Here is a 16,505-nt window from a genome sequence, read left to right on the forward strand (position 1 = left end):
ACAACAATCACAAAGTCACACAAAGATTTACATGGTTCGACAAGTTAACTACATCCACGGTGATTTGAGATCTGTTTCCCCATCAATAGAGAATAGGGTTACACGCGTTTGTCCTCACACCTCTCTCAAATTGTATACAGAGAAATAACTATTGCTACAAATTTATAATGAAACCCTATAAAGGAAATTTATGAAAATATTATATAGCCCTAAAAAGATTTTCTCAGCCACCTTGCGCATTAATCTATGTCACTGGTAGGGCTTCGACAAACTAATGGGTCCATGTGGGGTTAGGGGGATGGGGCCTGGTAATAACATAGATTAACGCATAAGGTGGGCTGATTCCTTTGGGCCTTGTGGCCCTTCGGAGTCAGCCTACTTATGCAAGTAACAAAATACAAGATATCATACCTCTACCAGATGCCTCTAAGTGCACTTTCATTGGCCCCAAGGTTGTGCATAGCCACCCCACCAGGCAATCTCTTGCGCTCCCAATATTTATAAATAAAAAAAATTGCAATAATAGATTCTAAATCCGTGGTTTTGAACTACTTCAGTTTTTTTTTTTTTTTTTTTTTGCTTTCTTTGGTGTGTCCTATCAAAGTGCCCAATGAGACTTTAACTACATCAATAAGAAATTTTTTTTTAATCACTAAGGGAGGGGAGAGGAGGGAAGGGGTGGGGGAAGATGTCTTATTTCACAAATGCGAAATAGGAGAATCGATCCCTTGGGCTATCTGGGGCATGCACTGTACTAATCTTTATCCTCTCAGGTTCTCTACCTGGTACAGTTCGTCTGGTTCCTCTCATAGTGAGACAGAAATGATCACATTACCCTCTACCCGAACACACTGCCCAGGTGGGGTCCACCCCCCTCTTATTAGAGGTACTAGGAAACTGTACCTGACAGAGAACCTGAGAGGATAATTTTCCAAAGGTAACCCACTAACGAACTGAGCAAGCAGTTGTTGAATCCATTTCAATTGAATCAATCCAAAACGAGTGAACAAATAAAAAATGATTAAAATTTAATGAAAACAACTATTTGTTTTGACAACTAAACAGAAATGTTTCAGATATTCTTACCGCAAGGCTCAAAATGAAACAGAATTTACAATTAAGATTTAAAGGGATATACATAAGCTAAAGAAAAAATATGACAAGAAAATAATTGCACACAATATAAGAAGCTTCTTGAGGGTATACCGTACGTATATGGGACAAACGAGTTAAAGATGAAACTTAAATTCAGACTTGTTATATTTAGCATCGGCCAACCCCATTTATTTCATGATTATTATTTTTTATTTTATGTGGGGGCCATATTTCTGAATTTTGATTCTTTTTTGTGTGTTAAAGACAGATGTATATATTCTGAATTCTGATATTAACAAGCTTCTTATTTTCATTAAAAAAAAAAAAATAACAAGGTTATAAACCATTACAGCATGTCGAATATTATCTATCAAGGGGCAATTTGGTCTGCACAAGGGTTTTAGTAATTGGTATCGGTATTGATATCGGTCTCTATTGATATCTGATATCAATTCGGATTGGTTATGTTTTCTTTAAAAAATTTGATTTTTTTTAATATATATTTTTACCCTTGTCCGTACCAATCCACTAATAAGGGAGCAATCAAAAATTGGTATCAATCTCCATTGATATTGATACGAATCGACTGATTTGAATGATACGATACTGATTCCTCAAACGGGAGTCAACACCTAAATTGATTGGACAATTTCCCCATGCATCATCTAGTCATTGGTTGTTTACAATTTGTTCTTGATCTTGTCATGTGTCAATATTGATGCTTTGAGAATAATTTGCATTGTTCAAAAAATAGCTGCAAGGATTCTATTCTTAAGAGGTCATATGGTTGACATAGACTATTGAATTGACATTGAAGCTGCCTACCCAAAAAAATAATGACATTAAAGCCTATCTATAGAATATGCTCTATGATTGGAATGATTAATGGGTAAAATACACATACCCCCTAAAATGCACCCAATATTTCTCATATCCCCCTAAGGTTCTGACAAGTCCACGTACACGGTATATCCCTTACAAATTCCACGTACCACCCCTACTTTATCCCTCTAAAGCCATTTTAAATCCACATCAGGCATTAAATGCTTAAAATGATCAAACTACCATTTCTTCTATTTTTTTTTAAATTTGAAAATACCTAATTGTCCTGACCTATTTGCTTAAATTTGAGAAGATCAAAATGCCCTCATCTTCACCAAATCATCATCTTCTTTTACGATGTAGATACCCACCACCACCACCACTGCTGCCACCCACCATTAACACCATCACCACCATGAAGCCCCAGCTCCAGCACCACCTCCAACTCCTACACCCCTATCAATTCCACCACTGAGTCGCCCTCCCTTGCCTATTCCTCCACTAACACCGCCATCCTTACCATTGAAATTCAGGCAGCCATGGCAGGGCTCCTGAGACATGAATCCCTCAGTCAAGGATAGGCTGAGAGGGTTGAGGCTGGTGAAGGAACTGGCGACAGATGGGTAAGCTTGGAGGGCGGCAGGGATATCTTCGGCCCAGCAGTAGAAGTGGGAGAGATCAAGGGAGGAAAGAGAAGAGCAAACATCGAACAAAGGCAAAAAGTCAGTGTCGGGAGGGGAGGGGCAGCGTTGGTGCCATTGCACGAGCTTGACATGGCGGAGATTAGGCCAACAAGGGGCGAGGAGGAGAAGTGTATTATGGGTGCGGGCGTAGACGGTGAAAGCTTTTGGGCAAAAAGGTCTAAACTAGGGGAGAAATCGGAGGGTGAATGGCCCCAGGGAGAGATCAGGGAAAGGTCGAGGTTGGTGACGACCTTGAAGTAGTCTGGGATCAAGAAGGGGTCGCAAATGTTGCCTCGGAGGGTGAGCGAGGTGGGGGTCTGACGCTCCAGCATCATCCATCTGTGGGAGACTTAAGACATGGAGTTGCGGGTTCTGATGTCTTCAACCAGAGCAAACACGTTCGACAGAATCACATCGGGGAGGTCATGGATTCCTGCCATTCCTTCCCTGATTTCTCCAGATCCCGAGCTCCCCAGACGGCTTTCTCTCTCTCTCTCTCTCTCTCTTCTCTCTCTATTACTGTCTACCTGTTTGGGGGGTTTCCCACAAAATCCTCGACGGGATAAGATCATAAGATGAGATTTGGTTAGTTTCAGCAGTGAATTGAGTAATGATTCTGATGACTGATATGAGAGAGAGAGAGAAAGATGAATGAGCGAAACCATGGAAAGTCGGACAGAAGAGATGAGCCCGTGGCATCCACTATAAATAGGGGGAGGCAGGGGATATTGTGGGGCTAAAATCGATGGTCGTCGGCGATTTGACGCAATGGGGTAGAGATCGACCAAATCAGACGTCTGATTTGCTTTCTTGTCTCATTCAAAGGCCATGAATCCTTCTCTCCTTCTTGAAATTGGGCCCGATGGCCTTGCCAGAAAACCCCTGTTTGGCAACTCTGTTAATTGATGCCAAGGTGCATCCAATGAAAACAATCTCTGCCATGGCTGCCTGAATTTCAATGGCAAGGGCGGCAGTGTTGGTGGAGGAATAGATGAGGGGGACTCGGTGGTGGAATTGGTAGAGGTGGTGCTGGAGGTGGGGCTTCACAGTGGTGATGGTGTTAATGGTGGGTGGCGGTTGCGGTGGCGGCGGTGGTGGTAATATTGGGTATTTACATTGTTAAAGAAGATGATGATTTGGGAAAGATGAGGGCATTTTGGTCTTTTCAAATTTTAGCAAATAGGCTAGGACAATTAAGTCTTTTCAAATTTTAAAAAAGATAGAAGAAAAAGTAGTTTTGTCATTTTTAAGCATTTAATGCCTGGTGTGGACTTAAATGGCTTTAGAGGGGTAAAGTAGGGGTGGTACATGGAATTTGCAAAGGGTGTACGTGGACTTGTCAGAACCTTAGGGGGGTATGAGAAATATTGGATGCATTTAGGATGGTACATGTATTTTACCCATGATTAATTCATCCCTCCATATGGTAGAAATAGTTGTGAAACTCTTTTCCTTTTTTTCTTTTTTGTTAGTTAAAATGTTTTTACAATCAATGGTTTTTTACTTACATGGTTCCTTTCGTCAAACTTATCATTGGATGAAAAACCCTCATATTGATTAGTTATGGGTCAATTTCTAGGTCAACCTTTGCCTATATATTATAACTGTATAATTTATTATATTCTATTTTCTAATTATTTCTATATAAAATTATATTATAACAATAATTCTAGTAAAAGATAACACTACAAAAATGTTCAATATTGCTAAACTAAGGAAGAGGTAGGATACTAGGATCCTATTGGGATATCTACCTTTAATATAATATTGGATAATGTAGCATAGCTTTCAACGTCATTTAGTTGTCATATGCGTGAGGGTGATGTGACAATTCTGACTCTTGAATACTAGGAAAATTATAAATTGGTCACATGTAAAATTTCAATTTTAAATTTAATCATAATACCCCTTTCACATGTATTATTCGCATAAATTTTGGATGAAATTTTGATATATGAGCGGGATTTGTGGAGAGTCCAAATATATTCTAACAATCTATATTTGTAAAGATAAAACCAAATTTGTAACGTTATAATAGTAAATTTGAATTTCTTCCAAACTTTGAAGCTTTGTCCCCCCACATTGAAAATAGTATAATTACCACTCCGACACCCCCCTAAAAATAAAATAAAATAAACAAAAAAACAAGAAAACTGCCATTTTCAATCGTGTTAGAAGAGCACAGATTATCAAGCCCTTCAAGTTCTTTTTTGTATTCCTAACCTTGTTTCGATGGATGTGTTTTCTTTGTCATGTGTTCATTCATTCTTAACCAAATATTTCCACTAGCATATGTTCTTTTTCCTAGCAGTTGACTCAGATCTGCAAAATAAACTGCCATTTTAGAAGCAGCCATATAAGAAGCTAAGGAGAATCCCACAGCTTCAGTTGCAACAAAACCAGTTATAGAAGCGTGGTTACACCCATTTACATGTGTATTAGCTGGATGACTGACCGAGTAGAAAACAATAACCTAAAACGATGCAGAAAAGAATGGAAAACGCAAACAAACAATTATAAAGTGCACAAGGATTTACGTGGTTCGGCAAGAGTACCTACGTCCACGGTCAGATAAGATATGTTTCACTATCAATGGAGAATAGGGTTACAACCGTTCATCCTCACACCTCTCTCAGATTGCATTACAAAGAAAGAACCCTCGCTACAAATTTTTTGTGAAACCCTATAAAAGAATTTTATTGGAATACCCATATAATCTTCAAAAATATTTCTCAGCTAAACTTCCAATGGTAGTTTTTGGAGATATCAGAAATTAGTTTATACAAAAAAAAAAAAGAGTTTATACATTATCCACAATGCCATATGCATAGTTGGAAAACCAGGTTTTGACTGGGGCGAGTTGCCCTAGTTGAGTCAAAATTTTGGAAAATTTGGCCAAGAGTTATGCAGACTAGGGCAGGGTAAAAAATGACTAGACTGGGTCATAAATCGTCCGAATCAAATAAGGCACGGTATTTTACGGATCTTTATCCCCTCAATTTACCTGTCCGTCAATTTCCTCAATTCCATCTAATAGGGGGCAAAAATGACCATCCTACCCCCTGCCCGAACACACTGCCCAGGTGAGGTCCACCTCCCTTTATTAGATGGAATTGGGGAAATTGACGGGCAGACACATTGAGGTGATAATTTTCCTATTTTTACCTGAGTCGTGACAAACTTGGCGAGTTTAGCATTTTCTTAAAAATAAGGTCTGGTCAATTTGAAACTAAGTTGAGCAAAATAGTAAATCCATAACCTAAAACAATAAGAAACCTTCAACTCCTCGACTCCCTTCTCTTGTTCAATGGTATAAACTCAAAATGCATTGATATGTGATTCCTTGCTTTTATTTTTATTTATTTTTTGTATTTTTCTGATTTTTTTACCAATTTATACATATTTACATTAAAAAAAAAACGTGACTCGCCTTGACCAGGTTTGACAAGGCCAAGTCACCCAGTTTTTCTAAAAGATGAGTCAAGTACAAAAAACCTGGTTTTCCAACTATGACTTTTTTTTTGGTAACAAATTTTATTATCTTTGAAACAAAGTTTCATAACAATCATCAAAGAGAGCTAAAGAAATACAAGAAGGGGGAGAGAAAAACCAAATACAATTAGACTGAGAAGAGGTACCCAAAGAAGCAAGAGAATCCACAACTTTGTTGGCTTCACGCAGGTTGTGAACGAAGATAATCTGATGGAGCAAGGAGGTAAGATGTTTGCAATCCGAGATGAGGGATGAGATCCTCCAAGGGATAGAGGCAACCTTAAGATTGAGAATATCAACCACCAGCAAGTTGTCACACTCTATGATCACATTTAGAATTCTTTGGAGATATGCCATTGTCAGAGCTTGACGAACGGGTAAAGTTTCAGAAACTAAAACATAATTCCACCCAATGCCCATCGAGAAACAGCACTGAAAAGTAGAACTTGCAATTCTACAAACTCTGTCGATGCCCGCGTTACCAGGATTACCTTGACTGGAACCATCTGCATTAAATTTCACAAATGGAAGTGAAGGGGGAGACCACTTCACCAACCTATAAGTGTGATCGATGGGTGACCCGATGTTCTTGATTTGATCTCTGGCACTCGAAATGGCTCTTAGAAAAACCGCACGAGTGTTGAAGTTGGAGTTATTGTAAATATGATCCCAGTAGCTCTTCCAGACAAACCACAAAATAAAACAGAAAATCGAGACTTTGAATTGCTCCTCTCGATTCCGATTAGCATTAATCTTCAGAAGGTCCTCTAGAATGAGTGCAATATCTCCACTATTAAGAATACCTATGAGGCCTGATTGAACCCACAAATCCTTAACTACCTCACAGCCTACGAATAAGTGATTTGCAGATTGAAGTTGTTGGTGACAAAGCTGACATAATGGATCAAGATTACAACCCCGCGAAATGAGAATGTCCAGTAAAGGGAGTTTGTGATGCAAAATCTTCCAAATGAAAATCTGGACTTTAGGAGTTGTAGGAAGATGCCAAATTTTTAACCAAGAACCAGGATTAACATTTTGTTTGTCCCCTCGAATTGCAATATTATAAGCTGAAGCCACTGTGAAAATTCTAGATGCATTAGCAGTCCAAACAATTTTATCTTCAGTTGGAAATATAGGTAGAGGGATAGAAATGATTGCAAATGCTACTTCGGGAGGCCACCAAAAGAAGATCAAATCCGTCCTCCAACAATAGGACAACTGATCAATGAGATGAGCATTTGAAGTAGGAGCAAATGGATGTAATGGATAAGGGGCTTTGAGGGGGGGGGGGTTGGGAATCCAATAGTCAGACCAAGGATTGATGGTAATACCATTTCCAACCTGATAAAAAAGACCTTGATGCAGGAGATCTCTTGCAGAATAGATAGACTTCCAACCCCAAGAAGCAAAGGGCAAACAAGGAGCATCAAGAAAGGAAGAAGAAGGGAAATATTTATTTTTTATGACTCTGACCCAAAGAGAAGAAGGTTGGAAGAGCAGCTCCCATCCTTTTTTTGTGAGAAGAGCCAGGTTCATAAAAGACGAGCATTTAACATTTGGCCCTCCCAACGCTTAGGGAGACAAATGGTATTCCTGGAAATAGTAGGGATTAAAGATTTCTCACTATTGGACCAAAAGAACTTCCTACTCAATGAATCCAAAGCTTTATGAATTGAAGCCGGGAGACTAAAGCAAGACATTGTGTATAAAGGCATAGCAGATCAGGTAGATTGAATTAGAACCAACTTACCTGCAGGACTAAGAAATTTGGATTTCCAATGTTGCAACTTAGAGTTCACTCTTGTCAAAAGGTCATTGCATTGTGCTTTAGTGATTTTTCCTCCAGTGTACGAGATACCCAGGTAGTGATCCAAAGAAGAAGTAGGAATGATCTGAAAGAATCCCCGTAGTTGTCTTTTGCAAGCCGAATCCACATTTGGACTAAACTGGGCCCTAGTCTTTGAAAGATTAATCAGCTGGCCAGAGAATTGATAGTAACTGTTGATGACTTCCTGAAAAGCTTTAGCTTCGCTCATAGAAGCTTCGCCAAAGAGGATCAAGTCATCGGCAAAAGCCATATGAGTAAGACTCTCCCCTCCTTGATTTAATTTAATTCTTTTGATCTTCTCCTCATCTAAAGCAATGGATAATTTAGAAGCCAAAACTTCAACATACATCACAAATAAGTAAGAGGATAATTGGTCACCCTGTCTTAGGCCACAAGCGGGTTTGAAGAAAAGAAGAGGAGCTCCATTAAGCAGGATGCCAAGCTGGGTATTTTCCACACAGAACATAACTTTCTGGATCCAGTTTTGAGCAAAACCTAAATTGGAAAGGGTACTTCTTAAAAAGTTCCATTCAAGTCTGTCATAGGCTTTGTTCATATCCACTTTAATTGCCATAAATCCCTTCTTACCCTGTCTGGACTTTTTAATTTTGTGAAGGAGCTCATGACAGATGAGGACATTGTCTTGTATTTGTCTTCCTTTTACGAAGCCATTCTGACTGAAGAAAGTTATCCTATTGAGCATGGGTTTGGGTCGATTGACAATGATATGAGATATAATTTTGTAAATAAAATTACAAAGGCAGATAGGCCTGAATTTGGAGACTGTTGAAGGGTAATCAACCTTGGGGATAAGAGCTATGAAGGTATGATTCATGAGAAGAGAGAAGGTACTTGTTGAGAAGAAATCCCTGATACACTTGGAAACCTCACCACCAATAATTGGACAAGAATCAATGTAAAACATACCAGAAAATCCATCAGGTCCCGGAGCTTTGTGCATAGGCATTGATTTGACTGTCTGAAAGATTTCGTCATCCAAAACAGGGGCAATTAATAGACTATTATCCTCCTCAGTGATTCTTCCCCTAACTGGATCAAAATAACTCTCATCTAAAACCGGGTTTCTAGATTGGTAAAGATCTTGATGGTAACCCAGAAGAAGTCTTCCCATGTCTTCCTCATCCGTGTAGGTAAGACCACCATCATTAAGGTAACGGATCCTATTTCTTACTCTTCTTCTTAAGGTTGAGAGATGAAAAAATCTGGTATTCCTGTCTCCTTCAAGGCTTCATTTTGCCCTATCCTTTTGATGCCACAAGATCTCCTCTTGGTGAGCCAATTTCTTTAATTATGCTAAATGATGCTTTTCACTAAGAAACCATTGATCATCTCTGAGAGTTGGCTGAATATGATACAAGGAGGCAATGAATTCCTTGGCTTTTTCTAACCTTTGAAAAATGTTTCCAATTTGATATTTATTCAACTGTTTAAGAGAATTTTGGAGACACTGGAATTTTTTTATCAGAGTAAAGGAAGAAGAACCCCTAAACTGATAAGAAGACTAAGCTTGAGAGACAACTTTAAGAAAATCAGGTTCAAGAAGCCAAATGGCTTCAAACCAAAAAGGTCTTTGGACCTAGAAGAAATAGGCTTTTCCAGGTGAAGAATAATAGCTCTGTGGTCCAAGAACGCCACAACTTCATTAGAAACAAAGGCTGAGGGGTAAAGAGTAAACCAATCAGCATTAAATAAGAATCTATCAAGCTTGGCTTCAATACGTCTATCCCCGAATTGTTGATTAGACCAAGTGAACTGATATCCAACTTGAGCTACCTCGGCTAGACCAGCCAAGTTCATAAACTCATTAAAAGAAAGTAGTTGGGAGTGATTGATGACCTACCACCACACATGTCATCAGGAGAAAGATATGCATTCCAATCACCAGAGAGAAGCCAAGGATTATTAATGAAGGGGACAAAGTTAAGAAGAGAAGTAAATTGGGCTTTTCTCACACTCTCAACACAACTCAAACAAACGAAGGACACTTCCCATTTCTGATTATGATTTTGAAAATACACCTCAACATGGATACACCACTTACTACTCCACAAAACATTACAAATTACATGGTCAGACCACATAAGGAGGAGAGCTCCAACTCTGTTAACAGCGGGGAGGAAACAAAATGCAAGTAGGTCAGAGAATGACAGACATTTCTGAGGTTAGGGCTGCTCTTCTTTGTTTCAGACAAGAAGCAAAAACTGGGTCTATGTTTTATTATCAACTGCCAAATTTCACAGCGTGTCGAAGGGCGACCAATCCCTCGACAATTCAAGGACATTACATTCATTTCTTCTTGGGTGACTGTTTTCAGCCAGTCACCTCAGCCTCAAAAAGATCAGAATCAACCAAATAAGTTCCCACTTTGGCGTGCTTGTAGGACTCACCTTTAGCAGAAGAAAAAAGTTGCAGAGTTAGCTGGTCATGAATCTCTAGCAGAGCAGACCGCTTCTTAGACATGGACTGAAAAACATCCCCCATCGATGGATCAGGGATAACTGGAACAACCTGATGATCACGATTCCCTTCATTGGAAATCCAGACATGCTTTTTTGCTTGAAGGGCTGCTGCGGGAATGCAGGCAAGGGACCTAGGCTCAACTTGAGGGAACCCAAATTGACTAAGAGCAGGGGTATTTCGCAGGAAAACAGGGAACAGGTTAACAGATGATGGGGGCGGATAAGGGTTGACGTTTTGTGGAGAAGAAGGGATGAAAGCACTGCTCCTGATTATATCATACATGACCTTTCTGGTAGTAGCCGAAAACATAGGCCAGATTAATGATTGAGTAAAGGAGCTCTGATTTCCTTCGCTGGATGCACGAAGCACCCAGGGGGTTGAACTTCCTTGAGATGTGAAAAATATTCATCGTACACAGTGGTGATCTGAGTATGGAGGCTAGTACGTCAGGGAGGAATAACAGCTTTGGGAAGAAGAGATTATTCTGCTACAGATTCCACCTGAGCAATTGCATTCAAGTATTCTGTCCTTGGCTTAAAAGGACAATCAGCCCCTTTGTAGCCAAACAACAGACAATTAGAACAGACCATACAGGGTCTGCTTTCATAAGCGAGAAGTACAGAAGAACAATCAGGGCCTAACTTGATAGTGACAGACTTGGTGAATTTATGGGAGAGAGGAATAATTGGACGGGCTGCAAGATTGTAGTTTGAACTCACAGTGCCCGAAGGGCACTCTAACTTGAGACAATGACCTGCTTTCGAAAAAATGGAGGACTGTTTGCTGCCCAAACCACCTGGTTCTAATTGGAGTGGGCCAGGCGTGAACCAAGAGTGGGCCATCGTCGTTGGGCCAAGATCGAGGAGGAACACAGAGACGTGGCTGCACCCCTGACAATTGGGGGGGTGGCCCACGTGGCAGAGACACAGGCGGTACCAGGCGCAGGTCTGCGTCTCGCAGGGAACGAGGTTGATGGCAATGTTGGTGGGGCCCGCCACTGCTGCAGCAGTTGGAGTGAGAGCAGGGTTGGTGGCTTGCGTGGCAACACCTGGTTGGAGCGTGGGAAGCATGAGCCAAAGAGGGTGGCCTTGGAGGGAACGGTTGCCCAGATTGATAACTGCCAAGGCTTATCTTATATAAGGGAGAAGGCTTATCCGTGGAAGACACAACACACCTGACAATCAACATTTTGTCTTTACTTGTTTTGCATTTTACTTTTACTTGTTTGCTCTGCATTTCTTTATTGCTTTTTGTCATTTGAGGCTGAAGGGAATGTACGGTCACATACTAAAGACAGCAGGGGTGTATGCGCAAGGCTCACACTTGTATCTGGTATGATTGGTTAATGCATTTACTATTTCAGTTCATTGTTGTTTGTGTCTTAAGGTTCTTTCCCTTTTTATTTGAGCAATAGCATTTCAGGCTGCAGTCCGTAGTTTGTTGGCTTAACCCAAAAGACCTTAGAGCTACTCAGGCAGGAAGGAAACCTACTAGCCTGGTAAGGAGTCAGATTAGGCTGTTCTCGGCCTCGTTTGAACCTGTGCAAAGGTTCTAGCACGCCCGCATTATTCGCACCACGTGCGTACCCCGCGTGTAAGTGTTTGGGGAGTTTTTTCACCAACACATTTTGGCACGCCCGGTGGGACCCTCATAAGCCAACGACTGCTATGGTCAAGCGAAAGAAAGGACCAAGACGTCCTCGTATCCAAAAGGAAAATATGGTGGATGAAGAAATGGAGAATCCTACGGCGGTTGAGTTTGCAGACCAAGCCGAGGACGAACCATGCGGTTCACATGGCAGTAACGCCAGCCATGACTCAGCACATCAGCTGGCGGTTATGGTGCATGACGCTGTAGACCCCCTTGTGGGCCGTATACAACAGCTTGTGGATGTCTTTAGACCCATTTTTGATGACTTATGTCACATGATGGCTACGATTGATAAATCAGCGGCCAGTCAGCAAAGTCAGTTTGAAGAGTTCCGTGAAACCCTTGTTGCCTTGAGACAGCAGACCACGTCAGGGGCAAGACCGAACACCACGGTCACACCACCTGATGGGACTACCACAGGGGCCGAAGGTAGAGGACTGGAGGTGGGCCGGGTAGGCTTGCCTGCTCAGGTCGCGTATGGTGGCAGTTCGAGCCAAAATCCCGTTGTTGGGGACCGGCCTAGGGTCAGTCTGCCAGCGACGTCTTTCATCAATCCCCTGTATCAGGCCGGCCCGCCTGGCGTCCCTAACCCAATTGGGAGCTATGTGGCCAGCAGCTCTCCCACAGGTGTCCAAGGGGGCGCTAATCAGGCAAAAACCCTAGGGGCAGGCCATGCGCCCGTAGCAGTTATCCCAGCGGTGTTGCAGTGGCCAGCGGCTGCAAGTGCTGCCCAGACAGGGGGCATCAGGTCCATCCCGGGGTCCAGTAACACGGCCGCCACAGGGCCAAACGTTGTTCCCTTAGGGGGATACCCTCCTCCAGGACGTGGTAGTATGACCACCGGAGTGCCTGGGTACAGACCCATAGGGGCGAACATCAAGGAGAGTGTGCCCGAATTCGAACCAAGGTCGGAGGCGTTCCCAAATGCTCAGCCCTGCCTGGCTTACCCCGGTAACCCATGGCCGCCAGACGCGGTGAGGTATCCAGCCGCTCAAGGGGTACCATTGATAGTTGACAGGGGAGAACTGGCTAGGATCATCCAGGACAGCATTAATCCCTTTTATAGGATGACCCCACATCTTGCATATAGGAAGCCCTACCCCAAGTATTTTGATGCAGTGGACCTCGGGAGGAATCCCAAGATCCCAGAGTTCACCAAGTTCTCAGGCGAGGATAAGGTGTCCACTATTGAACACATAGCCCGCTTTACGGTCCAATGTGGTAATTTAGGCGGACTGGAAGCGACCAAGCTCAAGTTGTTCCCCAACTCCCTTACGGGATCGACCTTCACTTGGTACTTCAATTTACCCGCCAATTCGGTCCAGAGTTGGCAAGCAATGGAGGACCTCTTTCACACTCAGTTCTATCGGACCGAGCCTGAGGTCACCATAGGGGACCTGACCAAAATGACCCAGGAGCCGGGTGAGGCTGTTGAAAGGTTCGTTACCCGTTTCAAGACGGCCAAATACAAATGTCCGACCACTTTGCCCGATGCCGAATACGCGAGGATGGCCTTGGGGGGACTCAGTTTTGAGCTCCGAAAAAGGTTTGCTGGTCAGTACTTTGCTGACCTGGGTCAGTTGGTGCTGCAGGCCGCGCCCTATGAGCAGCTCTTAAAAGAGGAGGGTCAGCAGAAAGTGGCATCTATTGGAACATATTATAAAGATACAACTAGCCACGCCTTCCAGCTGTTAGGAAGTAGTGAGCAAAAACAGGTTGACTACGTTGAGTTTGAGGTAGATGCTGCGAAAATCACAGAAGGAAAACCCTATGTATGTAAGGCTTTGGCCAGGCCGAATGATCAAGCCAAGCAGACCGAGCCATCCAAGGCCGCTCCTCAGAGGACCTTTGATTCGAAGGTAATGTACTCCTTCGACATTTCAAAGGCCGAATTGATCTTTGACCAGTTGCTCAAGGATAAGCAAATTAAGTTGCCGCCAGGGCACCAGATACCGCCCAATCACGAGCTAAAAGACCAGAAATACTGTAAGTGGCACAACACTCGCACCCATGCTACTACTAACTGTGTGGTTTTACGTAATGCCTTGCAGAAAGCAATTACAGCTGGACGTTTACAGTTCCCTAGAAAGGAGAAGGGGGTCATGATTGTTGATGAAGACCCTTTTCCCGTCAACATGGTCAGCGTCGACTTTTCAAGGATGGCCGGACCAAGAGAGGATGTAGTGCCAACTGTGAGGATCGGGCAAGGGAGCCATCCACCCAGGACGAATCCAACGGCGTGGTCATCAGGATCCCGTTTGAACCCATGGGCCACTCCTTTCTGCACCCAGGCCAACAGTGGTCGGGCAGCTAGCAATCTGGGGAATGCATCGGGCAAAATGACGCAAGCATGCTTGGCCCCAACTGAGCGACCCGGGGCACCTATCATGGGCCGGTCCAGTAATGTGCCAGCTCGGTCTGAAGAGTAGGTCAGGGTTCAGAGACGGCGAAGGAGGGGCAGACGGCCCACAGTGAATCCCCGCTATGAGTTTAGTCTGCAAGAGGAACCAAGAGGGGCAGAAGGACTTGGGACTGGCACACCCAGGCTGTGTGAAGCACCAAGGATCCACCAGGAAGTCTGTCCCAGTTGCAGTCGCCTAATCAAGGGACGACGGAACAGAAACACAGCTTGGTCAGGCCGAGCACCGTTTGATCAGGACACACGGTCTTCCCTCGGGGTGCGAGAGGAGATTAATCCAGTAGACAGGAGGCCAGTTCCTTATCAGGCATCACACACTTCCAGGCCGTCCGCCAAAGACCGGCTTGGGAGGGCTTCAGTAAAGAGGCGTTTGACGTATGAACAGTGCGGACTTGGCTACTCGCGCTTAGAATACTCTAGATGGGAGGCCGCTCAGCACCAGGAGGGCCACATGCCGAGGGTGGTTGTTCCCAAGACAGATGAAGAATGATGGAAGGTTGCAAGGCATCCAAAGTTCCCGACTAGCCCTTATCCAGCTCGCCTATCCAGAGCACAGAAAAAAAGATGGCAGAGAAAGAAGGCATCCCAAAGATGGCACCGGCAGGCCCAGACCAACGAGGGCCATACTAGGGGATTCCCTTAGGTCCAAGGTGAAGAAGGCATAAGCTCCGGGGAACAGTGCCAAGCGATCGAGGGGGACTGGAGTGGTCGAAAGCTGTATGGCGTGGAGGACGTCGAGGTTGATCAGTAGGTCAAAGCGATCACAGGCCACCCGGTCAACCCAAGTCTTCCAATCCAAAAGAAAGTGGGGCCAGAATCGCACGAAAGCCTTCTCCTTCAGCTGCAGGGGGTAGGGTTTTGGAAGAGTAGTTGCTCCTGGTCGTATTTGGGGAAATTCGATACATCGGTAGGGCGAGAAGTAAACGTAGGGTCTAGTGTGTAGACAGAGGGCTTGGAACAAGAAATCAGTACCTCAGGCTGGACCGAGAGAGGAAGGAGCGAGCGCTTCTGCGCCAAAAGGCTTTCCACCTCTTCTGTCGACGGTGGAGCTACGGGTTTACGGGCCATGGCAAGCAGAGGAGAGCAGATGGCGAAGGGTGATGCTTCTGGCAGAGGAGAGCAGAGACGCGATGGTGGAGGACGATGTGTCGAGTGGAGCAGAAATGGGAAGAGAAGAAGGGTTCGTTGAACTCTCGAAAACCGGCGAAGGTTTAAATGGGAGTTGGAAGTTGTGCCATCATTATGGCGCCAGGGTTTGAAATTCAAAACCCTAACGGCCCGAGAAGACGAAGCAACGAGGGGTTTTTGCGCGACAGGACAGCTGAAGGTGACCAACGTTTTGGCCACAACCCTCCAGAGCTTGGGCCACGTGGGGTCGCTCAGGGAGGTTGTGAGGGCCATTGTTTGCGGCCCAAACCACCTGGTTCTGATTGGGGTGGGCCAGGCGTGAACCAAGAGTGGGCCATCGTCGTTGGGCCGAGATCAAGGAGGAACACAGAGACGTGGCTGCACCCCTGACTATTGGGGGGGTGGCCCACGTGGTAGAGACACAGGCGGTACCAGGCGCAGGTCTGCGTCTCGCAGGGAATGAGGTTGATGGCAACGTTGCTGGGGCCCGCCACTACTGCAGCAGTTGGAGTGAGAGCAGGGTTGGTGGCTTGCATGGCAACACCTGGTTGGAGCGTGGGAAGCATGAGCCAAAGAGGGTGGCCTTGGAGGGAACGGTTGCTTAGATTGATAACTGCCAAGGCTTATCTTATATAAGGGAGAATGCTTATCCGTAGAAGACACAACACATCTGACAATCAACATTTTGTCTTTACTCGTTTTGCATTTTACTTTTACTTATTTGCTCTGCATTTCTTTATCGCTTTTTGTCATTTGAGGCTAAAGGGAATGTACGGTCACATACTAAAGACAGCAGGGGTGTATGCGCAAGGCTCACACTTGTATCTGGTATGATTGGTTAATGCATTTACTATTTCAGTTCATTGTTGTTTGTGTCTTAAGGTTCTTTCCCTTTTTGTTTGAG

This window comes from Telopea speciosissima, chromosome 5 (genome assembly GCF_018873765.1).
Source record: "Telopea speciosissima isolate NSW1024214 ecotype Mountain lineage chromosome 5, Tspe_v1, whole genome shotgun sequence".
Lineage (NCBI taxonomy): Eukaryota > Viridiplantae > Streptophyta > Magnoliopsida > Proteales > Proteaceae > Telopea > Telopea speciosissima.